The 25,792-nt window shown below is 44.8% G+C and overlaps 1 long non-coding RNA gene across 1 annotated transcript in view; it reads left to right on the top strand.

Moving 5' to 3' along the window:
* The window catches only part of LOC129150884 (uncharacterized), a 46,337-nt gene extending 26,146 nt beyond the window's left edge, over nucleotides 1-20,191 (top strand). The window contains exon 3 of the long non-coding RNA XR_008557667.1: nucleotides 20,111-20,191. This is a non-coding gene — a long non-coding RNA (uncharacterized LOC129150884). The remainder of the gene's footprint in view (nucleotides 1-20,110) is intronic.
* Nucleotides 20,192-25,792: the final 5,601 nt, after the last annotated feature.

Raw genomic sequence — 25,792 nt, 5'->3', positions numbered from 1 at the left:
TCCCCCGCCCCCCACCTTTAAGGGGCTCTACTGAGCATAAGAGACAATGGTGTTTACTACAGAGAGAGGAGCATAGGAGCACTATGACGTCTCTCCTTGTCCAGGAAGTTGCCTCCACTGCCAGGCTGATCTCTCTCATTCTTGATCTTCAGCAACCGGCCTTTGGGGATTAAAAACACCAGCAATAATAAGCTGTGGATGTCTCTCTTGCCTTCATCTTTTTTCTATCATTCCTCCTGAACTCTCCATTGATTTTATGAACAAAATAAAATTGAATAAGAATAAAACTGAAGCAACAATAAATATCAATATATATAAAAGCCCAAGCGACTGAATGACCAATTGCTATGATGTGCACTGACCACCAGGGGGCAGACACTCAACACAGGAGCTGCCCCCTGGTGGTCAGTGCGCTCCCACAGTGGGAGCACCACTCAGCTGACCAATGGGCGCCTGATGCTGGGCTCACCTCTGGTGAGTGCAACTGAGGAGGCACGAGCCTCTCCCGCCTCTGTGGCAGTGCTACAGGACAGCAGCTGCAGTAGGCGCAGCAGGGCTGGGATGAGTGAGAGTGGTGTGGGCTCAGGCTCCTCCCCAGCTGCCTGCTGCTTTGCACACTGCTACATCCCCCAAGGGGTCCAGGATTGCGAGAGGATGCAGGCCAGGCTGAGAGACCCCACCGGTGCATGAATCTGTGCACTGGGCATTTGGTACTTTCATAATAATCCTGCTTAGAACCAGCCACCTGAATAAACCAGGCAGGCCGGAGGGCAGACCGAATCCATGTCATTCTTTCTCTCCTTGCCCATTCAACATTCTCTTTGGCCCTCTCCCATCCTCTGGGGTGAAATCACAGATACTTCCCCCATCATTCTTAGACACTAAAAAGCTATCAAGTTATTTTAAACCATTAAGGAGAGCAATCTAATGGAATAATTAAATAATCAAAACGACATGCTTCTGCAACTTAGGTGGGCCTTGGGGAAATGATGCTAAGTGAAATAAGTCAGATAGAAAAAGGTAAATACTGCATGGTCTCACTTATGTGTGGAATCTAAAATAGCCAAACTCAGAGATATAGAGAGTAGAGTAGCAGTGTTGTGGGTAGGGAAATGGAGAGATATTGGTCAAAATGTATAAACTACCAATTAAAGACTAACAGGTTTGGGGATCTAATGTACAGCATGGTGATTATAGCTAATAATACTGTATGTACCATATATGTGAATGTTGCTAAGAGAATCGATCTTAAATGTTCTCCCCACAAAAGAGAAATGGTAACTATGTGACAGAATGGAAGTGGTAGCTAATCATATGGAGGCAATCATTTTGCAATTTATAAATGTATCCAAGCAAAACATTGTATACCTTAAACTTAAATAATGTTATATGTCAACTAGAGGCCCAGTGCACAAAAATTTGTGCACTGGAGGGAGGGGGGGTGTCCCTCAGCCTGGCCCGTGCCCTCTCGCAGTCCGGGACCCCTTGGGGGATGTCCACCTGCTGGCTTAGGCCCACTCCCTGGGGTATCGGGCCTAAGCTGGCAGTCAGACATCCCTCTGGCAGCCTGGGAGCCCTTAGGGGATGTCCACCTGCCAGCTTAGGCCTGCTCCCCATGGACATCTTACTGCTGCCACAGAGGCAGGAGAGGCTCCCGTCACCGCCGCTGCACTTGCAGCCATCAGCCCGGCTTGTGGCTGAGTGGAGCTCCCCCTGTGGAAGCGCACTGATCACCAGGGGGCAGTTCCTGCATTGAGCATCTTCCCCCTGGTGGTCAGTGCACATCATAGCGACCGGTTGTTCCCGGTCGTTCTGCTGTTAGGGTCAATTTGCATATTATCCTTTTATTATATAGGATTATATCTCAATTAAAATTAGGGGTGGGGGAGGAACCACAAGCTTTCACCTGGCTAACACTTCGCTTGTTCCTCAACGTAGGCTTGCAGTAGCTAAGGAGATGTGATCCATTTCTCTTTCTTCCTCCACCTGGATCTACAGGCAGCGCTCCAAAAGCCCTCCTCACTGGGCATAAGGTGAAAGGAACACACAACTCTCCCCAGCCCCACGTAGTGCACAGAGAAATGCTCAGGACCCCTATGACGCCCCCCATGAGAGTCTTTTTCTCCACTGACCTCCTCACCTCTTTCTTCTCTTCTACAGCCCAGGCCTGGCTCTCAGGCAAAAGCTGGCAGAACAAACTTGGTAATTTCTTAGCATGTTTTGCACAGGGGTCTGGCCCTTGCTCCCGACGAGGCTTTACTGGGCAACAGTTATACTGTTCTCTGCTTTTTAGGCTTCCGAAAACCTCTAGGACAGAAAGAGTCCCTTTTTAACACCCTGTTAAAAAGAAACAGGTGTGACGAATGGAAGTTTTCAAAATAAAACCACCGAAATTAGCATTGCGCTCAAGTTTCCAAATTTTCATCAAGGTCTCATGCAATAAAACCACAATCCAACATTTCTGATCCGCACGCTGGAAACGCACAGCCCCTCATGTTGACGGGCTGAAGCAGACCGACTCCTGTGGCCACATCCACAGGCTGCACTGAGCCGAAGGGTAGTCCAACCAATAAATGGGCAGTGACGACCTCAGGAGACCAGTCCATCACTGCTGCCTGCAGCTTGACCTCAGTGTATGGAATGCCAGGTGTGCTGGGAAAAGCTGGGGAAAGAAGACCTCACCTGACCTTACTCTGTGTGTGAGCCAAGTCTCGCAGGGAGCACCGGCTGAGGGGAATTGGTCACATGTGTCTGTACTCTTTTTTCCCAGACTGTTATTGCAGGTCCCTTAGCATCCTGTATCTTCAAAGTTCCCCCAACAGTTTCTGAGTCCTTTGGAATATCTGGTATGACTGTCCTCTCAGCTACCCTGGATGTACACCATTTTCCCCTCCATAGGCCTGAGTTCCTAGAAGGAACTATGGCAGAAGCTTCTCATGCACCTGAAGGTGTACCAAACAGATGGTAAAGAGAGGATCAGGCCACACAGGGTTCATCCAGGCCACCGTATTCCTGACCTCCTGCTTTTATCGATGCCGGCACCCCTGTGGCTGCTGCCTCTGAAGTCATATGCTGCCAAAGCTGCCCCAAAGTGGCACGAAAGGGCTCCACTTTCTTTGTCGCTAAGGAGAGCCCTCTGTCCCTCCTGGGGTGGCGCTCTGCAACATGGGACCCTGATGCTGATGTGACTTGGGCTTCCAGGTCTCACACAGATTCTGGATAAAGTGCTCTTGAGTAAGACGTGCAGGTGTCCCTGTGGCTGAACCAGAAGGAAATCTGGGAGACAGTCCCTGGGAGGCAGGCTGCTAGATTCAGACTCCAAGACACCTGCTGTGGAACACGTGTGGGCCTTGGGTTCTCGTCTCTGAACGTGAGTTCTGTCCCAGGAGGGGCCAGGGAAATGCCCTACAAAGTGCCTGTGTCTAAGCCCAGACCCAGGAACAAATACCCTGTGATGAACATAGCTTTGATTTTGAGAATGCCGACTTCCCACATATTGAAAGCAACAACCATTTTTTTCAGAGAAAAAGTCAAACAGTCAAGATTAACTATTGAATTAGCAGGAACCACTAAATGCCAACTGAGACAGAAAAGTTGATTTCTTGAAGAGGAGGATGATTAACATTGCTCTACAACAGGGGTGGGGAACCTTTTTACTTCCAAAGGCCATTTGGATATTTATAACATCATTCTCAGGCCATACAAATTTATCAACTTAAAAATTAGCCTGCTATCTTTGGCCAAACATTTAATTAACACACCCCTAATGCCTTGACTGGGCCAGACCAAATTATTTCACGGGCCTTATGCAGCCTGCAGGCCAGACGTTTCCTATCCCTGCTGTACAAGGTGGAGAGAACCATCTATGACGTTCCCCTCAGCACTCCTGCCCATGTGACCACCCCACTCCCCAGCCTCTCAAACATCTTCCATGATCACAAAACAGTGTAGGCCGTTTCCTGTAGCCCAGCAATCTTGCTCTGTTGTGTCCAGTCCCAGATATCTTACTATACCTCCCCCTGAGACCCCAAATTCTGACAATCTTCCTCAATATTATCTCACTATACCTAACAAGATTAGACCCTTCTACATTGAATATTATGTAAAATATAATATGAAATATTATAGCCAAAACCGGTTTGGCTCAGTGGATAGAGCGTCAGCCTGCGGACTCAAGGGTCCCAGGGTCGATTCCGGTCAAGGGCATGTGCCTTGGTTGCGGGCACATCCCCAGTGGGGGCTGTGCAGGAGGCAGCTGATCGATGATTCTCTCTCATCGATGTTTCTGACTCTCTATCCCTCTCTCTTCCTCTCTGTAAAAAATCAATAAAATATATTTAAAAAAAAAAAAAAAGAAATATTATAGCACATGTCGGCCAAGCTGGGAATAGACAATTCAACTCAATATTGCACACATGTACTGATTACCCACTAGGTGACAAGTGTTAAATAACAGAGATGAATCAGACCTACTTCACAGCTACAAGAAGACTATGCTTGATATTGCTGTGAAAACATGCAATCTAATACACATGAAACACTCAGACAAGTGCCTAGTATTATTAGCATTTATAATAATTACTAGAGGCCTGGTGCATGAAATTCATGCACTCGAGGGGGTGTGGGGGTTCCTCACCTGGCCTGTGCCCTCTCACAGTTCAGGAGCCCTCAGGGGATGTCTGACTGCCTTAGAGGTAGGAGAGGCTCCCACCACCGATGCTGTGCTCACCAGCTGTGAGCTGGCTCAGGGCTTCTGGCTGAGTGGCGCTCCCCCTGTGGGAGCACAATGACCACTAGGAGGCAGCTCCTGCATTGAATGTCTTCTCCCTGGTGGTCAGTGCACATCATAGCGACTGGTGGTTCCACTGTTCAGTCGATTTGCATATTAGCCTTTTATTATATAGGATTAGGGAAGATAGATATGGACATAACTGCTGGTACTATAATAAGCTAAATTATTTAGCAGTGTAGTAAAAGTATAAACAACAACTATACACAACTATACACAATTCTATATCCTTATTTAAGCCAAAGCTATGTCCACAGCTAAGATTTCAATATACATTCATCCATATATGTATACTAATTGCCTACATTGTGCCAGGCACTGTGCTGGACCTGGAGGACAGAGTGATAAGCAGGACTCAGGAGGGCTCAGCCCTGACCTTAAAACATTGTCCACTTAGCCTTGGCCAGTGTAACTCAGTTGGTTGGAGCATCGTTCTATACACTGAAAGGTCACGGGTTTGATTCCCAGTCAGGGCATATTCCTGGATTGTGGTTTTAATCCATACTCAAGGTGTGTACAGAGGGCAGCCAGTTGATGTTTCTCTCTCACATCAATGTTTCTCTCTCACTCTCTCTCTCTCCCTCTCCCTTCCTCTCTTACTAAAATCAATAAGAACATATCCTCAGGTGAGGATTAAAATAAATTAAATAAACATTGACTGTTAGTCAGTAGTTAGACAGAATTAGAGACACGATGTCCACCAGGTATCTATTTGTGTGAAGAACCTCTTTTGAAAGAAGTTCATCCTTCTGCATTAATCACCCACCAGGTAGGACACAAATTATTGGTCAATCCATGATTTGGTTACTCCCTGCCAGCTGTGGCCAAGTGGGTGGGAACTGTGTGGAGACATGGCTGCCTCCTCCTCCCTAGGGCTGTAGGCAGGGCTGTCCTCTAGTAGAGTGGGTGGACTGGGCCCACAAGTCGGCATTGTTAACACCAGCAGGCAGATGTGGGAGATCAGTCAAGGCTGTAGGGCAATGTGGCCAAGGTACAGGGAATGAACATTCATGCCGGTCCAAACTCAAGGAAAAAGTAATTGATTGGTCCACTTCTTAATGCTGAGTCTCCTGATCTCTTTATGTCCTTTAATTTCCACCACTGCTTAAGTTGATTCATGTATTTTGCCTTAAGGGAAGGTCAAAATAAGCTCATAACCTTACTCATATCCCCAAATTTCCTTTTATGTTATCTGACTTCTGTCCACAGCACTGCCATAGTTCCCATCACCCACTCCTGAAAACTTGACATTCTGTTTGACTGCTCTTTTTCTTGCCCCAACATTAAGTCAGTTGCCAATGGCTTTGGAAAGCAGTGCAGAGCAGTCAGAAAGCACGACTTTTAGAGTCTTCCAGACCTGAGTACAAAGTCTAGCTCTAGCACTCACTAACCTGTGGTCTTTAACATGTTACTACATTGACCTGAGTCTCAGTTTCAGGATAGGTAAAATAAGACTAATAACACCTATCTTAGACTGTCATTGTTGGGTTAAATAAAATATTGTAAGACATGCTCTAGCACAGGCTGCACATCGTGAACTTCGATAACCACAAGCTCTTATTTGCTACCTCTGAGAGGCATTTCACATGCATTATCTCATCTCATTTTCTCTGACACACCCTAGAGTGACAATAATAACCTCCTTGTCTCCCATTGTTTCTCCCTCCAACCTATTATGTACCCAAGCTGTCGTAACTCCTCCTAAAAACAGTTCCAACCCCTTCGCTGCCCAGACTGGAAATCTTTACTCACTCCTCCAATGTCAACCCAATAAATAAAGTTCAGACTCTTTAGCTTGGCATTTAAATGTTCAGATTTAGCTCCCTTTCTTCCCTCCCTATGAAAGCCTCCGACCTATTCAAACTGCACGAGTTACCAATTACCCCCAAACTTTTCATGTCGCTGCTTTTCTTTACCCCCTTCTCCCTGCCCAGAATAGAATGCACTATCCCCCTCGTTCTCTCTTAACAAAATTCTATCCGTTCTCCAATGCTTCATTTTATTTTCTGACTTGCCAGTTTTAAATCAACTTTCTCTCTGAACTGCCACAGAACATTTTAGCATCTCGCATAGGGTATAGATTACCTTTTACATTACAGTGGCATTATCAGTGTAACTGCCTTAACTCTTTTGTGGTACAAAGCAGAGATGGAATTATTATATTCAAGTACTGGACAGGGTGTGAAGCTTTAAAATGCCTGAGAGTGATATAGACCCTTTTCTTCATAGCTGATATATAAGATACGATGTTTTGGATTACAAGAACCAACCACCCTGGCTACAAATCATTGAATAGGGCTTTGTGCCTGAGCCATAGGCATCCATTTTACAGGCAGGTTCTCCTTCTGGGAGAGTTTAAATTTGAGTAGTTGGAAGAACCAGCCTTTGAGAGAACCTAAGAAGCCAATAGAGATACCAGTAAGCAGACATCCTGGGGCAGAAGCCATGAGTGAGCAAAAAGCATGAGCTAGAGCAGAAAGAAGGGGAAGCCACAAGTCATAAGAGAAGCACCCGCTCAGACTCAGTTAAGGAGAAGCAACAAAGGGAAAGCTGAGTCGTCTGAGAGATGAACCACTTGAACTGCTGCTGGGACCTGAACTCCACTGGGCAAGCCTCTTCAGCTGATGTTGACCTTCCAGAACTCCACTGGGCGGCCTCTTCAGCTGATGTTGACTTTCTGTGCTTTCTTATTAGCTAAGCAAACCCCCCTGGGACAACTGAATAAATATTTGTTCTTAATAGTCTAGAAGAGCCTCCCATCGTACACCCAGACCTGAAATAGCTCTCTCTGTGCCCATTTTCTTCTCAGCTACAGATTTAGTTCTCTCTGGCTTGCCCCATAGCACATTGGTGAAATGCATAAATGCTTATGGCCTTTCATACTGTCCAAACAGTAGATATCTTAGGTTTCTGGGACCTGTTTGCCTTCATCCTGACCTTGGCACCTTATTGCTTGATACCATCTTGCTCGAAATCCTGGCACATCTCTTTGTGTCCTGATTGGCATATGCCAACTTCTTAAACCCAGAGGTTATTCAAGAGCATCATCTCAACTTTATAGATGAGACAGTTGAGGCATAGACAGACTGAAGCCTGGCAAGAGTACTGTGGTTTGGAAGCAAGAATGTAATTTAGAAGTCCTGAGATGTCCCCGCTATTATTCTCCCCTGATCTCTGTGATTAGACTGAGATGAATGAACATGAATTAAAAAAGAAGAAGAAGAAGAAAAGAAACCATCTACCATCTTCAGAAGTGGGTAGTAATTGAAGCAGTAATTTAACATAATGATTGACTTCCTCCTGGGAGCCCTTTCAAAACCTACAGAAAATGATAGATTCCAAGCACTTACCTGAAGCATCAAGCTCCGTGGGCACAAGCAGAGATTTAATCTAGTCATGTATTGGATCTGAAGCCAGTTGGCTGCCCTGCTTTTTCACCTCTGAATTTTACTTCATCAACAAATTTTCTCTTGCCAAATGCTCCTCTGTGGGTTGTCAAAAACTTGAAAGCCAAATTGCGAGACGAGTTTGCACCCAAATCATGGAAAGCCCAAAATGAAACCAACTGGCAGGAAAGATTTAATTCTCAAAACAATTATGAGAGCGCAAGTTCATCATCCCTGTTTTAAAGAAGAGTAAATTAAAAAAAATTTTTTTATTGTTTAAAGCATTACAAATAGTAGTACATATGTCTTCATTTTTTCCCCATTGACCTCCCCCAACCTCCCCAACCTCCTGGCCCATGCCCTCACTGCCCCCCCCCCACCAGTGTCTGTGTCCATTGGTTATGCTTATATACATGCATACAAGTCCTTCAGTTGATCTCTTACCTCCCCCACTCAAAAAAAAAAACAAAAACACCTCCCCTGCCTTCCTGCTGTAGTTTGACAGTCTGTTTGATGCTTCTCTGCCTCTGTATCTATTTTTGTTCATCAGTTTATAATGTTCTTTATTATCCATAAATGAGTGAGATCATGTGGTATTTTTCTTTCACTGACTGGCTTATTTCACTTAGCATAATGCTCTCCAGTTCCATCCATACTGTTGCAAATGGTAAGAATTCCTTTTTTATAGCAGCGTAGTATTCCATTGTGTAGATGTACCACAGTTTTCTAATCCACTCATCTGCTGATGAGCATTTAGGCTGTTTCCAAATCTTAGCTATGGTGAATTGTGCTGCTATGAACACGGGGGTGAAGAAGAGTAAATTGAGTCCCACACAAAAAGAGCTAAATAAGTTGTCATGACCACCCAAGAAGCAGAAGAGCAGAGCCTCAAACCTGCATTGCTAACTCCTTATACCACCCTCTGTCTACCACTGCGTGATTCTCTCTTTTTACATCCTGCTATTTAGAGAAAGCTGGTTGTTGCCTATATTTCAGATTTCAATCAGACATTTAAATTCTATAAACTATAGTCTTGGCTAAAATGAAAAAAAAGGGGGAGGGAAGGAGGCGATTATTCACAATTTGCGCAGGCTTTGTGATGTGCTGAGGTTGGTATAATAATTTAAACAATAATTAATTGGCATCCAAATCAGACACTAGAGATGCACATTAGCTGGCAAATAAATGTAGCATCCAGAAGCAACCAACACTACCCACAAGAACCCAGAGTTGTCTGGAATGAGCACCTATTGTGTACATTTTTGTTATTATGTTTTAATCTCTTGTGTTTCCCCCCACCCCCCGTTTTTTTTTTCCTTTTTAGGTAATAAAACCAGTCTTTCCTAAAAGAAATTCATTCCATGTTGACCTTGAGCCTCATCACTTGGCTGATCAAATCACTCCCTTGTCCTAAACACAATGATTGGTTCAAGCATAAACTTTGACTCAAGCAGGCCAATCAGAATTGTCTCTAAAATTTCATATGTGTACACATTTATGGATTAGTAGCCAGGAGGATGCAGGCTCCAGCCTTACAGCAACCATATTTTCAGGGCACAAAGAGCCCATTTAAGAAACAGATTATTAGAGATAAGCAGAGCCAAGAGATGGAGAAAAAGAGCCAATAAATTATCCTCATTAAGTTAAATTTTGGCTACAAGCAATCAAAATTATCCAACCACATACAATACCAGACCCAGCATTTTGTAAGAGCTGGCAAGTAGCTCAAATGTTTCTGGCAAGGAAGAGAGTGACAATAAAAATATGGGTATTGTAGGTTCATATAGGGTGGAGTCTAGAGTAAATTCACCCATTTTGTGTAGAGATTTTTTTTTTGAAAGATTGAGTGATCAAATAAAACATAAGGAGACAGTAAAATATCTTGAGGTAACCATCATTAACATTTTTATATAAATATAAATTCATTGAATACAGCAGGAGTTGGCAAACTTTTGCTGTAAAGACTCAGAAAGTAAATATTTTTGGCTTTGTATGTCATATGGTCTCTATTACAACCTGCCATTGTATCCATAGACAATACAAAAATGAGTGGGTATAGCTGTGTTCCAATTAAACTATATTTGCAAAAACAGGTCGTGGGCCAGATTTGGCCAGCAAGCCACAGTTTACTGACCCTTAGGATATAGAATCAGCTGCTCTAACAGAAACTCCAAATTATAATGACATAAATAAACTAGAAATGCATTTATTTTTCAGGAACAGTTTGGGCATAAATAGTAAAGGGCTGCTATGGCAACTACAAAGTGTCAGAGACCCAGACTCCTTCTGTCTTGTTGCTCTGCCACTCCTAGGATGTTGCCCTGGTGCACGTGATCTGAGGTGACTTTGTGGGGATGGAGAAACTTTCCCCTTTTCCTATTAGTTCTTCTGACTGGTCAAATAATTAAAATGACATAAGACAGATCAACAGGAGAAAATCAAGTTCTAATATAGGAAATTTACATAAACATGAAAATTCCGAAGATAGTAAGGCAAAATGAGGTATATATGTCATTCTGGATGAAGGAAGGGGAAGTAGGATCTAGAACTTCAAAGGGCAATAAGACAATTTATAAGGAGATAAAAAGAGTTAACACTTAGTAAATAAATGTTTGTTGGGCTATTTTGAAACAGAGAGGTCTTTGATCAAATGGGCCTTGTTAGTTTCCTCCCTGTCTATCACACACACTGGTTTAGATTAAACTATAGTTATCTATGGTGATACCTCCCTTCCTGGAGCAGGTCCTCTATCTTAACTTCCTTTTAGGCACTAAGGGGGAAGTCGAGGGTTTTTCCTGTCTTTTGATTATTTCTTAAAAATAATCACCTTGAAATAATATCTCAAAGAGGCATATTTTAGGTGGCAAACTCTGCTCCCCTTCAGTTTACTACCATGTCCATTTTCCAGCCAGCAGGAAGGGAAAATGAGGGAAGGAACCATGGAAAGGAAAAGCCCTGCCCTTTAAGGATGCCAACCAGGAATTGCACATACTTTCACTCACATCTCATTGGAGAGAATTTAGTCATATGACCGTATCTAGCTGCAAAGGAAACTGGAAAATGCAGACTATATTCTGGGCAGCATGTGGCTAGCTAAAAATTAGGGCGTGTTATTTTACTATAGCAAAGGGGGAAACAGGTATTAGGAAACAACTAGCTGTCTTTGCCACAGATTTCCTCCTGTCTTTCACTTTAATACATATATGTATGTAAGAACAATCTTGTCATTCTCCAGCCCCCAGCCCTCAGATTAGAAAGAAACCCAGGAAAGAAGTGACTGGGACAGATGCCTTCATTGTCAAATTAATGGAGTAGGTTTTGTAATCTAGCTCAGAGTCAGAAGGTGGATAAATGTCCTTTAAGAAGAGTAACATGACTGTGTTGTCTAGACTTGAGGTTTCTTAGCAGGAGTTTTTATCAGTGAAAGATATGTATGTTTTTGGTTTAGATGTTTGGAACAAAATCAAGTGTCATTAGGAGTGGAAAACACTCCCAACCCTTCTATCTTGAGGCTCTACATTCAAGTTTCTCTACCAGCAGGAGAAATGATAGCCTAGACTATGCCTTTGACTCACAAGCAGGTTCCAGGAGCAGGAAAATTATAAGACGTAAAAGGGGATATGAGACTTGATGAATTCGGAGAAAAGCACTGTGTGTCCCAGAAAATAGGGTGGGGTGAGTATGCCAGGACTTAGTTTGGTAATGCCGGGGGTCTTGATCCAGCATCTAGAAGGGTTCAAGAATCTGGAGAAGCAACTGTGTGTAAATTAATCAAGAGTCAAGAGACGAAACATAATTTTGGAAGGCATTTTGGGGAGTCAGAGAAGACTTGGCTAAAGGAACCAAGTTCTCTTGTCTCTCTGGACCCCTTACTCTTTATTAACACAAATTGTCCTAAAGCAAGGTAGATATACATATCAAAGGGTAAGGTTTGGTATACAGTAGGCATTGTTAAATTGGGGGGAACTGCCTACGGCTGTTCGGGTGTTTGGCCAGTAGGAGGCAACAACATGTAGATTGAAATGCCCTCAGCCGTCTGGCAGCAAGCAATCATTTATGCATCCTTTTCATGTTTGGGGAAATGCCCTTAGCCATTTCCAACAGGCAAATACTATATATGATTCAGCCCTTGCTGAGTTCCCAAGTTCCATCAACCTTTTGATGAAACTCTTGCATTTATGACATGCTGGAATTAGCTTCTGGCAATTTGGGAGGAAAGAGTTAAAGAAAGAGATAATAAAAAGAAAGGAGAGGAGGCATTAGGACAAGAGAGAGTTTCGGGGTGGGGAGAGCACCATCTGGAGCCCCATGTGGCACATTCTGAGGTCTGGGCTGTGCACATCCCCCGCCCACATTGGTGGGAAGGGGAAGGAGCCAGCCTAGATGCGCAGTTGATTTTCTACACCCGCGACTCAGGAAAGTTTTAATATATCCTTGTAACCTCTGAGTAAAAGGCTGCTTACACTTCCCCTGGAGGACAGGTTTTCATGTGATTGTTAGAAGGGCAGCCAAAGTGGTATCTGGAACTAGGAAAAAACAACCCCCTGTCGTTAGATACTAGGAGGCACTCTCTTGGTGGGTTGTAGGGCGACTGAGGATTCTACTCATGGACAACAGTACAACTAGAGGGACAGAATGACACAAGTCCATGTGCCCACACAGTGCATGGATGGAGGCCAACCTGCCCTCTAAGGTGTTGTCACACGCGGTGTACATATACTGCCTGTATGCCCCAATCACACTTCCAGATTTTAAAGCCCTTAAGAATTGGCATTTTATGTATCTATCTTTGCCTTCCTGAAGGAGCAAGCAGGAGCCTTTCTATATGTATTGATTCCTTGAATGAAAGAGATAATTGAATCTGTAATTTCTGTGTGTTTTTTTAAAATATATTTTTATTGATTTCAGAGAGAGGAAGAGAGAGGGAGAGGGTGATGGAGACATCAGTAATGGGAGAGAATTGATTGGTTGCCTCTGGCATGCCCTACACTGGGGATCAAGCATGCAACCCAGGAATCAGAACCATGACCTCCTGGTTCAGAGGTCGATGCTCAATCACTGAGCCATGCCAGCAGGCTGAATCTGCAATTTCTTAAAAACATCTATGAAGCACCTATTGAGTGCCAGGCACCAGTCATCTGGGTAAAAGATGAAAATTTGTAGTTCCTGACTTAAAAGCTTTTAGCCTAGTAGGAAAATAGACACTGAAGTGGACATCTGCTGTTTTCTGGCTTCCAGCCCTCAACCCCAACTTCCTTTTAGTTAATCACTCCCCCTTTTGAGAACTCCCCATACTGTGTGTTTGGGATGGGCAGTGCTATCTCACAGCACAGAAGCCAAAGTTGCTAGATGTTCCTCTCCTTCTCCCTTTTCCATTCCTGGTTCAGCCACAGGCTGGCACAGGGCAGGCCCAGCCAGGCAGATGTTCTTCTGGGACATGCTATCTCGATGGTGTGTAAGAGCCTTGGGTATGACTGGAGCTTATAGCCATCATGATGTTGGTAACAGGTCCTCTGGTTCTTGCCCACTTTTCAACCCTGGTCTTCACAGTCTTTCTTTGATTTTGAGAACCCATACTATCATTCCAGTAAGTTCATTTCTTTCCCTTAATATTTCCAGCGTTTTATTGTGGCCAACAACCAAATTCCTTGCTGATGCAGAAACGCTCTTCTTTCGAATACAAAGATGAGAAACTTACCCCCACCATATCAGATAAATGGAGAATTTATTGTAGGAATGCAGTGAGCACTATGGGAAGTGGAGATGCATAAATTTAAGGCCAGATGCCATTACAAGAGAGGCTTAATAAAGCTTGAGCTTAATGAATAGTTCTGGGTCTAATCAATCATCAAATACACAGCAAATAATATAGATTCCAATAAATATTAAATAATAAACTGTAAGCAAAATATTGCAGTTCATGATAAACATCATGAAAGAATGAAGAAAATGTATTTACTAGAGACCCAAGATGATTCTAGGACCCTTAGCTCAGGAGCTGCGATTGACATGAGTACTGTCCCTGAGATGTCCACTTCTTTTAGTTCCACCACTAAGTGAATTCTGGACTCCCTATAACATATCTTTTCTATTTTATAGCTTCTGCTTATTCAGAGTTTCTGATGTCTCACAATGTAAGCTTCTACATCAAAGCTTCTGTAATGTCTCAGGTTAGGTTCCCTGAGAAGCAGATCCTGAGATGGAGGTCAGCAGGCCAGAGGTTTATTAGGATGTGCTCTTGGGATTCCCACTTGTGAGTGGGAAAAGAAGTTGATAGAACTAGGTGGAGAGAGAAGTTGAACCACAGTGCTGTCTTGATTTGCATGATCAACTTGTCCAAGTTTTCCTGGGACTTTCAGGTTTTAGCCCTGGAACGTACTCTATTCCAGGCAAAGCAGGAGAGCTGGTGACCTACTATTGACAAAGGACTTGGCCAACTACATAGGTCCCTCTGAAGCTGCTAGGGCATTTCAAAAATTTCCCAAGAGATTGAACCTGCTTTTGTGTCACCCAGCCATTGGATATGGGCTTTCCTGGGAAAGGTGCATGGTCTTGGGTAGGGGGAGAAGGAACTCTTCAATAGAAACATTCCCAATGGAAGCTGGCAACTGAGGGCTCGCTGCTGGTGCACTCCCAGCAGCAGGGGGATAAATCTTTCATTCCTGAATGGAACCTGGGCAGCACATCACAGCATCCACTACATCAGGGTCTCTGTAGATCATACTTTCAGCTTCAGTTCCTATTGTTTGTTGCTAAAGTCTTTCCCAATTCAGATCCTTCACAGTGAGACTCTGACCTGGCCTGGCCCACAGCACTGGTCACTAACCATGTGGAGATTGGCTTCCCTTGTCTACTTAGCTACGTTTAGAAGCAGAATTATACAGTAGAAACATTCCATTCAAGACTCATCCCTGATGGGAAAAATACCTAAATAGACACTTCTCCAAAGAGGACATACAGATGGCCAACAGACATATGAAAAGATGCTTAGTGTCACTAATCATGAAAGAAATGAAAATTAACACCACAATGAGATATCACCTAGCACCTGTCACAATAGTTATCATCAATAAATAAACAAACAAAAAGCATTAGCAAGGATGTGGAAAAAAGAGAACCCTCATGGACTGTTGGTGGGAATGCAGACTGGTGCAGCCACTGTGGAAAGCAGTATGGAGTTACTTCAAAAATTTAAAAATGGAACTGCCTTATGATCCAGAGATTCCACTTCTGAGAATAAATCTGAAGAAACCCAAAACACTAATTTGAAAGAATTATTCACACCTATATTCACTGCAGTGTTATTTACAACTAGAGGCCCAGTGCACGAAATTTGTGCACTGGTAGGGTCCATAGCAGCTGCTGGAAGCTGGCTGGGGCCTCCCTCCCTTACCCCTAGCCAGCCCCACCCCCTGGACAAACTCCCGGTCAAGGGGACAATTTGCATACTATGCTTTTATTATATAGGATAGCTAAGATCTGGAAACAGCAGCCCAAGCGCCCATTAGTAGATGAGTGGATAAAAAAAGCTGTGATACATTTACACAATGGAGTACTATTAAAAAAGAAGGAAATCTTACCTTTTTGCGACAGCATGGATGGACCTGGAGAGTGTTATGCTAGGTGAAATAGTCAGTCAGAGAAAGACAAACACCGTATGATTTCACTTATCTGTGGAATCTAAATGAACAAAATAAGCTAAAAAAAAAATAGAAACAGACTCATCTATACTAATAAAAGGGTAATATGCTAATTAGACCAGGAGATCTTTTGGACAAAGCCATGGTGGTGGGGCCAAGGCAGAGGCGGTTAGGGGCAATCAGGCCAGGAGGGGAGGACAGTTGGAGGTGACAGGCCAGCTGGGGAGGGCAGTTGGGGGCGATCAGGTTGGCGAGTGGGCCAGTTGGGGGCAAGAAGGCCATTGGGGGGAGTAGTTGGGGGTGAGCAGGCTGGCAGGCAGAGTGGTTAGGGGTGATCAAGCAGGCAGGCAGGTGAGCGGTTAGGAGCCAGTGGTCCCAGTTTGGAGAGGGTGCAGGCCAAGTTGAGGGACACCCCCCCCCCCCGTGCATGAATTTCGTGCACTGGGTCACTAGTAGAAAATGATCTGACAGCTGTAAGAGGAGAGGAGGTTAGCAGGACTGGGTGAAAAGAGTGAAGGGATTAAGCAATGAGATGAAACAAACAAAATTTTTTTCAAAATTAAAGAGACATCCTTCTAACACGGTTGGTGTGTATCTTAAATGGCATGTCCATATACTAATAATCAGTGATAATGAGCCTTACCAGATGGAGCAGATCAATACAGTTGACCCTTGAATACCATCAGGGTTATAAGAATCAACCTCCATGCAGTTGAAAATCTGCAAATAACTTCTGACTCCCCAATAACTTAACCAGAAGTCTTACTGCTAACATAAACAGCTTACTAACACGTATTTTGTGTGTTATATGTTATTATATATTGTATTCTTACAATAAAGTAAGCTAGAGCAAAGACAATGCTATTAAGAAAATCATAGGGGAGATAAAATACATTTGTAGTATATATATTTTTTAAATCCATGAATAAGTGGACCCACAGTTCAAACCTATGTTGTTCAAGGTCAACTGAAGAGAAGATGGAATATGTAAGTACCTAGTGGATAAAATATACATATTTATACAGTTTGTGTATTGTGAAAAGCACTTGGGTCTACAGACTTGAATTAGGACTTGAAGGATGAGCTAGGAGAAGGGCTTTGCCCAGAAGGTGAGTAGAGAAAGGCACTCCAAGCAGAGGTGTAAAGGGAACTGGAGTGTCCCTGAAGGGCTTGGCCTTCCAGCCACCCCTGTACTCACTCGCTGCCTCTCAACCAGGTGCCTGGGAGGCATTTCTGGCAGCTGCTCCGAGGGAAACATGCCACCCATTGAATCATCTGGGGCACTCCCTGTTCCCACCTTTTGTGAGCTGGTGCCAGGGAGTTCTCTGGGCCAAGTTTTGCCCCACCCTGATCCTGTTTGGCTTATGTGCTCTGCCAGGATCCCCACAAGGGGTGGCATGGCCTGGGGCCCCTGCTGTTCTTCAGTCAACAGCAGCAGCCAGGTCAGTGCAAATGCTGGTCTCTCCTCAGTGTGAGGCTCCCACTGCTGTCAGCTGGGCCTTGTGGGTGAGGGGAGGCAGCAGGTGGGTTTAGTTGCCAATTTGGCTGTGCAAGGTAGCTCTGCTGTTCCTATTTCAGCACTAGGAATGGAAGGATTCCCAGGAGAGGTGTGGCAGTCCCATCTAAGGTTTCCAGAGGCGCTAAAGTTTGCTGACTTTTAAAGCATCACACAACTACAACAGTGAAGACGACATCACTCTCCAGCAAATTTGTAAGATATAGCTAACAGTTATTGAGCACTTATTCTGTGTCAAACAGTGGTTTGTAGGAATTAGTTCATATAGTCCTCATAAAAACCCTATGTGATAGACACTATTTTTTATTATCCTATTTCTCACTGTAGAAGCACAGAAGAGGTTAGGTAGCTCTGCCTGAAATCTCACATCATATATATATATATATATATATATATATATTATTGATTTTTTTTACAGGGAGGAAGGGAGAGGGATAGAGAGCTAGAAATGTCGATGAGAGAGAAACATCGACCAGCTGCCTCCTGCACACCCCCCACTGGGGATGTGCCCGCAACCAAGGTATATGCCCTTGACCGGAATCGAACCTGGGACCTTCCAGTCCGCAGGCCAATGCTCTATCCACTAAGCCAAACCAGTTTCGGCAAATCTCACATCTTTAAGTTAATTTGAGCACAGGCATTCCCTCCATCTCAATCACCACATTAATCTGTATTCTGATGATTTAACTGGCATCTTAGGAGGTGGTGTCTGAAAATGCTCTATGATTTATTAACACAACATTCTTTCCATTCACCTTCACATTAATCCAATGAGATAGTGAAGATGAGTATTGCTATCCCATTTTATAGACGAGGAAATGAAGGCTCAGAGAAAATAAAGAATTAATAACCAGCAAGTGGCTAAATTGGGACCTCAAATAAGTGTTCTGCTTCCCAGTCTACACTGTTGTGTGTCATTTCAAAGGGCCTAAGAATAATAGTATTCAAAAACATGTAATGGAAAAAGGAATAAACTCTATTTCTGTATTCATAACTGTAGACCTCCTTTTGCCCCACCCTGTATATTTCTTCACTGTCCTTAAATAAAATCTTTGACATCACCATCACCCTTTCTTTCTAAATATCAATAAAAGCATATTAAAAAATATATATATATTTGGAAGGGACAGGAAGTTCATTAAAATCTAACCTCTTGGATTTTCAGAGGAGAAAATTGAGGTCCCAAATGTTACTTAGTCAAGGTCACTGGCATCCAGGCTGGGGCAGAGACTGACCCCGGAGTCCTGCTTTCTAGCTCAGACCTTTCTCCATGTCAGCTTTACTCTCATTGTATTTAATGTTTGTACTTGAGGAAATACCCGCTATCCTATCTAATAAAAGAGTAATATGCAAATTAACCATCACTCCGCTACACCCACAAGCCATGCTCACCAGCCAATCAGGAGCGAGTATGCAAATTAACCCAACCAAGATGGCTGCGGCCACAGAGCAAGCAGGAGGCTTGGGTTTCCCTGGCAATGGAGGAAGCCAAGCTTTCCACACACCCTGGCAGGCCCAGGCCTCCACTCAAGTCTACAAAGTTGCAATTATAGAAGATAAATAAATCCCAACAAAAATGGCGGCAGCCACAGAGCTGGAGAGAGCAGGAGGCTTGAGTTGCCCTCGGCGATAGAGGACGTCAAGCTCCCGCAGCCCTGGCCTGCCTTGGCTTCCACTCAAGGCTAAAGTTTCAATTATAGAAGATAAACAAATCCCAGATACCAGGGCCTCTGCTTGGGTCGCCGGGGGCCGTGGCCAGCCTGCAAACCACCACAGGCCCCTCGCCCAGGCCACCCCACGTCCCAAGGGAACCCCCACCCTGATCCGGGACACCCTTCAGGACAAACCAGCTGGCCCCCACCCGTGCACCAGGCCTCTATCCTATATAATCCTATCTAATAAAAGAGTAATATGCAAAGTGACTGTAACTCCAACACACAAGATGGCTGCCCCCATGTGGTCAAAGATGGCTGCCCCCATGTGGACACAAGATGGCTGCCACAAGATGGCCAGCAGGGGAGGGCAGTTGGGAGGGACCAGGCCTGCAAGGGAGGGCAGTTGGGGGTGATCAAGCCTGCAGGGGAGGGCAGTTAGGGATGACCAGGCCGGCAGGGAAGGGCAGTTAGGGGCAAACAGGCTGGCAGGGGAGCAGCTAGGCATCAATCAGGCTGGCAGGGAAGTGGTTAGGGGGTGATCAGGCTGGCAGGCAGAAGTGGTTAGGGGCAAACAGGAAGGCAGGCAGGCAAGCAGTTGAGAGCCAGCAGTCCTGGATTGTGAAAAGGATTTCCTACCAGTATCGGGCCTAAATGGGCAGTCGGACATCCCTCAAGGGGTCCCAGATTGGAGAGGGTGTAGGTTGGGCTGAGGGACACACACACCCCTGTGCACAAATTTGGCGCACCAGGCCTCTAGTCCTATATAATAAAAGGCTAATATGCAAATTGTCCCCTTGACCAGGAGTTCAACCAGGAGTTCGACCAGAGAATGGGGCCAGCCAGCTGGCCAACTGCCCATGGCCCCTCCCCCCCGCTGGCCCTGCCCCCTGATTGCTCCCCCCCATCCCAGTTGGGGGTGGGGCTGGTCCACCAACTGCCTGCAGCCCCTCCCCCCAGCTGGCCCCTTCCCCTTGACCCCCCCCTCAATGGGACCAGCCAGCCAGACCCCACCCATGCATGAATTTGTGTACCTGGCTTCTAGAATTAAATACAAGCACAAAACCATGTGTGGTACTTTTAGGGTACGTATATTCATTACATATTTCTGTGGGTTTTTTTTCTAGTTTTAGAAGAAGCTTTAATGGCCTAAGAAAAGTTTACAATACAATGTTAAGCAATAAAGAAGAATATGAAACTGTACATGTGATAATCCCAATTAGATTAAAAATATAATGTACCAATTTATAATCCCACCATCAGTGTACAAGAGCTCCCTTTTCTCCACATCCTTGAGAACACTGGTATCTTTTATGTTTTTCATAACAACCATCTTAACAGGCAATATCCTGTGGGTTTGGTTTGCATTTCCCTAATGATATCGAGCACCTTTTCATATACCTATTGTTCATTTCTAGATATTTTTTGGGAAAAAAAAAAAGTCTTTTTAGGTCCTTTGTCCATTTTTTAATCAGGTTGGTTTTGGGTGGGGGGTGTTGCTAATGAGTTGTATGAGCTTCTTATATTTTAGATATTAAGCCCTTATCAGACATGGTTTGCAAGTATTTTCTTTCCATTTGTAGCTTGCCTAATCATTTTGTTGATGGTTTCCTTTGCTGTGCAGAAACTTTTTAGTTTGATGTAGTTCCACTTATTTTTGCTTTTGTTGTCTGGGCTTTTGGTGTCACATCCAAAAATACCTTTGTGAAGGACAGTGTTAAGGAGCTTTTTCTCTGTTTTCTTCTAGAAGTTTTAATCCATTTTGAGTTGATTTTTGTGTATGGTGGAAGATAAGGATGCAGTTTCTTTCTTCTGCATTTAGATATCCAGTTTCCCCAGCACCATGGATCCTTTCCCCATTACATATTCTTAGCACCCTTCTCAAAAGTTAGTTGACTGCATAGGCTTGGATTTATTTTTGGCTCTCTATTCTGTTCATTGGTCTACATGACTGTTTTGATGCCAGCACCATACTACATTATTTACAGATTAAAGCTTTCTGTGCTTTTCTCATTCGTCTGTGGTAATTTATGTTTAGTGCCATTGTGATTAAAAAGCACAAATACAAACAGTGAAAGCTTGTGGCACTAAGCTATAAGGTAATTGTAGTGTTTTTCAAAGTGGATTAACAACCTGATAGTGGGTCCTGAAATAAATGCAGTGAGTTGCAGCAAGCACATTTTAAGAAAATGATATAGAAAAGAGAAAAAAATCAGAATACTACATGATGTCAAAAATAAGTATTGTATACAGAACATTGTCGCTCTCTCTCTCTCTCTCTCTCTCTCTCTCTCTCTCTCTCTCTCTCTCTCTCACACACACACACACACACACACACACACACACACCCCTGCGATCAATCAAAGAGATGCTGGCATAGCCTCTGGAGCAGGGCCTTACAAGCTCACTGTAGTAGTTTGAATAACAGCTCCCAACAATGTCAGGTCCTAATCCTTGGAACCTGTGATGTTACTTTATAAAGGGAAAGGTTCTTTGCAGATGTGACTCAATGAAGGGCCTTGAGAAGGATGGATAGCCCTGGATTATCTGTGTGGGCCATACCAGTGCCGTCACACGTCTTCTTATAAAAGAAAGGCTGGGGGGAGGGTTGCCACAGATAGAAGCCCAGCTATGTTAACACCTAGGCTTTGACCCAGTGAAACTGATTTCAGACGCCTGGCACCCAGAACTGTGAGAGAATAAATTTCTGATATTTCAAACCACCCATTTGTGGTCATCTGTTATAGCAGTCACAGGAAATGAGAACACTCCCCTTGAACTCTCACCTCCGATGGCTATTGCTTCCTGGGGTGGTTGTGGAGGGCTCAAGACAGGGAGGCCTCAAGACTGGGAGGTGTGGGTGACACTTAGGAGGCTCACAGTTAGTGACCAATTAGCTTGGAGTAGGTCCCTATTTTCACAACTGGCGCAGCTGCGTTGGCCTAGGTGGGCTTCCCGTCAGCACTATTTGTGTGAGCGTAAATATCAGTGTATGGAAACCAGGTCACCATGCAAAATGGATGCCTTCTGAGGGTGGATGCCAAAAAAAAGATGGGAGGCTGCTAACCCAGATGACCCAAAATAGGCTTGGACTGACTTCTATTTTTTTCCAAGTTCGCTTCAATATGAAAAGGCAAAATTAAATACCCTCATGGAGAATCTGTGGATGCCCAAGATTCATCTGCAAGTGCTCACGGACTCTTGGGTTGGAGTTTGAGAAACTCAGTAGACCCATTTCCCTCCAGCACCCGGCACAGATGAATCCTCTTTACATCTCTTGTACCTTGAGCCTGATTTGTGTGGGCTCATCCACCCACGAACTGTGCGCAGCTGTGCTCCCTTCGTCGGCAGCTCTTGGCCCCGCTCCTCAACCAGGCACTTTCACGCGGGCCACGGCCTGTTGGGCAGGTCTGAGGCCTCTGGAGGACCCGCCCCTGGCTGTGCAGGCTGGAGCTGCTCTGACCACCTGTCCTCACCTGTCCTCCACCTCTCAGCCTCAGGGCCTCACAGTCTTTTTATTACAGGGAGCCCTGGGCTCTTGGCCGTCTGGAGTTTCAGAGGACTGAAGTATCTTAGCCCCGTGGTCTTAGAAGCAATGATTTTGAGCAAAATGCTGCTTTACACCTGAAACAAAATAAAAACGCTGTCTCTGACGTATGTATAACAAACTTATTTCTTTTGGGCCTGATTTCTGCTTCTCCTTGATTCTCAAACTGTTATCCCCCATCCCCAGCTCTGGCACAAGAATGAGGAGGGCCCTTACCTAACAAGCAAAAAACGTGCTTGTTACCCCCCCAACATCCCATCTCAACTGAAAAGCCTATTTCTGCACCCCTGAGTGTTCTCTGTCCTGTCCCCTTCGAGGTGGATTTTACTGTTGTTATTGATGGGTCTGCCTTCCTTGTGGCAGAAAAGCTTTGAGCAACCAGGACATGAAGTTCCAATTCCCATGACACGTGGAACCTCCCACCTGTTTCCCACCTCAGGTTACTGCCCAGCTCAGGCCCACCTTAGGGACACCAGAGGTGCCTACTGGGGCTGAAACCTTCCCTGCATAACCCAGGTGTCCTTCTCTCTGGCCAAACCATTTCCTTACACATGCACCAACCAACACCACAGGTCATGAACATAATCAGGACTGTATAGCTCCTGCCATTCTGTATTCGTGGACCTCTGACCATCTGATCCTCACCACATCCATGGGCATTGGTTGTGTTTGCATCACCTCATTTTGCAAATGAAAAAAACTGGGGCTCAGAATTCAAGAGACCCATTATCCATCTTCTAGTAAGTGGCATTGCTGGCTTGAGATGCCCATCTTCTAGCTCTGGTTCTGGTCCAATTTCCACTCTACCTCTTTGCCTTATTCTCTTTGTCTAGAACAGCTAAAATGGGGGGAAGGGAGAAAGGAATCCTCTACCCTCTTCTTCCAACAGGGGCTGTCAGCCTGGACAGAACCTTCCCTACCCTGAAGTTGAATGAGTTTATTCATTAACCTTGTTACTAAGAGTAATATAGCATAGATGAAAACCTAGCTGGTATAGTTTGAAGGCGCCCATGGAAGACCCTTCCTTCACCCTAAAACCTGACAAAGTGGCTGAAATCAAAACTCCACTGGTAGAGTCTATTTTCTTTGAGTCTCAAAGCATGGGGTAGCAGAGCTTTGGAATCTGACACATCAGAATTCCATCCCATTTCCACAACTTCGCTGTGTGGAGAAAGGGCGAGGGCAACCTCTGGAGTCTCCATAAGGGCACTAATCCATTCACGAGGGCTCCACCTTCATGCCCTAGTCACCTCCCAAAAGCCTCACCTCCAAATTCCATCATCCTGGGATTAGGTTTCAACATATGAATTTTGGGAGGAGGATACAGTCAGTCTATATCTATAGCATCTTCTTTGGCAGAAAACTAAGAGGCCCTGCTGGGTACTTAAGAACGAGGAGCTGAATTCAGCTGCCAGGAGGGAACCTCAGCAGAGTCAAGGCGAATGGCTTCCTGACCTTTGCAGCTCACACACGAAGGTTGCATCCGCCTCTGGTGGAGAAGCACCTTGGCCAAGCAATGGGACCTGAGCAGGCCGGCCCACTTGTGGTGGGTGTCTCCACTTCAGGGCCATACCTGCCAGCTCTGCTTAGGGAAGACAGTCAGATATGGAACCAGCTTCACAATCTAGGAAGCTAAAAAAATCCCTTCTTTCTCAAGGTCATAACCTGGTCTCCTGCTCCTCCTCTCACCTCTGTACTCTGACCAATCGCACCCCACCTCACCCCCAACACTGCACCCAGACCTACCCCACAAGTCCTTCCTTCCTTGTTGACTTCCACACTTCCAGCCTCCACACCTATCTCCATGGTGAGGAAATTGCAGGGTTGGTTCTCCAGAAGCAAGGAACTGTGGGGGAAGCAATGGACCGAGATGGCAGTCGACATTGGATGAAAACAGCCTGCTCCCTCCACTCTGCGTTGCTACTGGCAGCACCCTGGTGGTGGTCAGGCCCGTCAACAATTTAGATTATTTAGGTGGGAAAAAATCAGTCACAACAGGCTCTTAGACACATCATAGTCATCATCTTCATCATCATCCTTGGTAACTTTTTTTTACCATGCCATCTTTTTTTTTTTAATATACATATACACTGAGTAGCCAGATTATTATGATCTCTGAATGCATAATAATCTGGCCACTCAGTGTGTGTGTGTGTGTGTGTGTGTGTGTGTTAGAGGCCCAGTGCATGAATTTGTGCATGGGTGGGGTCCAGCCAGCCTGGCCAGGGGGAGGGGACATGGGTGGTTGCCCAGTCTGCCTGCTGGTCGAACTCCTGGTCGAGGGGACAATTTGCATATTAGCCTTTTATTATATAGGATATACACTGAGTGGCCAGATTATTATGCATTCAGAGATCATAATAATCTGGCCACTCAGTGTATGTTTATTGATTTCAGAGAGGAAGGGAGAAGGAGAAAGAGATAGAAACATCAATGATGAGAATCATTGATCAGCTGCCTCCTGCACGCCCCCCACTGGGGATCAGCCTGCAACCCAGGTATGTGCCCTTGCCTGGAATTGAACCTGGGACCCTTCTGTAGGTTGACGCTCCAGTCACTGAACCAAACCGGCTAGGGCCCATGCCATCTTTAGCCAGGCTCCACTCTAAGCACTTTTCATATGTGAATCTGTTCATTGAGCACTTAGCATGTCTAACTTCTTTATTTGCCTTATCCCAATGACTCAAAGGGGCTGTGACCCTTATGCTCTCATTGTAGAGATGAGAAAGCTCAAGCTCAGAAATCTAAAGTAATTTGCTCAAGCTCACACAGTTAATCGGTGGTAAACGGCAAAATTAAATTTCTGTACCATGTAAACATCTTTAAGAGTCACTTCTAGAACTAGATAAGCTTCTAAAAAAAACAAAAACAAAAAAACATGCCTTTCTGCCAGCAGAATGCTGACAAGTGAAAGACTGGAGAAAAGGGGAAGACAGATCCCCTATCTTCAAAGGCCTCGCCATTAGGTTACCAAGTTGGTGTTTCTCTACAAAAGCAGTTGGAGAAGCAGGTAGGAGAGAAGGGAGTGTCTGTGGGGCTGGGCCAGTGGCCAGAGAAGGCACAGGCTTTGGATTCTCCCTATAGTCTCTCTCTTTAAAAATATATATAAAATCCTAATATGCAAATAGACCCAACGGCAGAACAACCGAACAACTGAACAACCAGATGCTATGACATGCACTGACCACCAGGGGGTGCGCACAGAACATGGCAGGCATTGGCTGCAGCAGGATGATGGTAGAGCAGGTGAGCAGGGGTGCCA

The sequence above is a fragment of the Eptesicus fuscus genome, chromosome 2 (genome assembly GCF_027574615.1).
Source record: "Eptesicus fuscus isolate TK198812 chromosome 2, DD_ASM_mEF_20220401, whole genome shotgun sequence".
Classification (NCBI taxonomy): Eukaryota; Metazoa; Chordata; class Mammalia; order Chiroptera; family Vespertilionidae; genus Eptesicus; species Eptesicus fuscus.
This window is presented reverse-complemented; position numbering and strand designations above follow the sequence as displayed.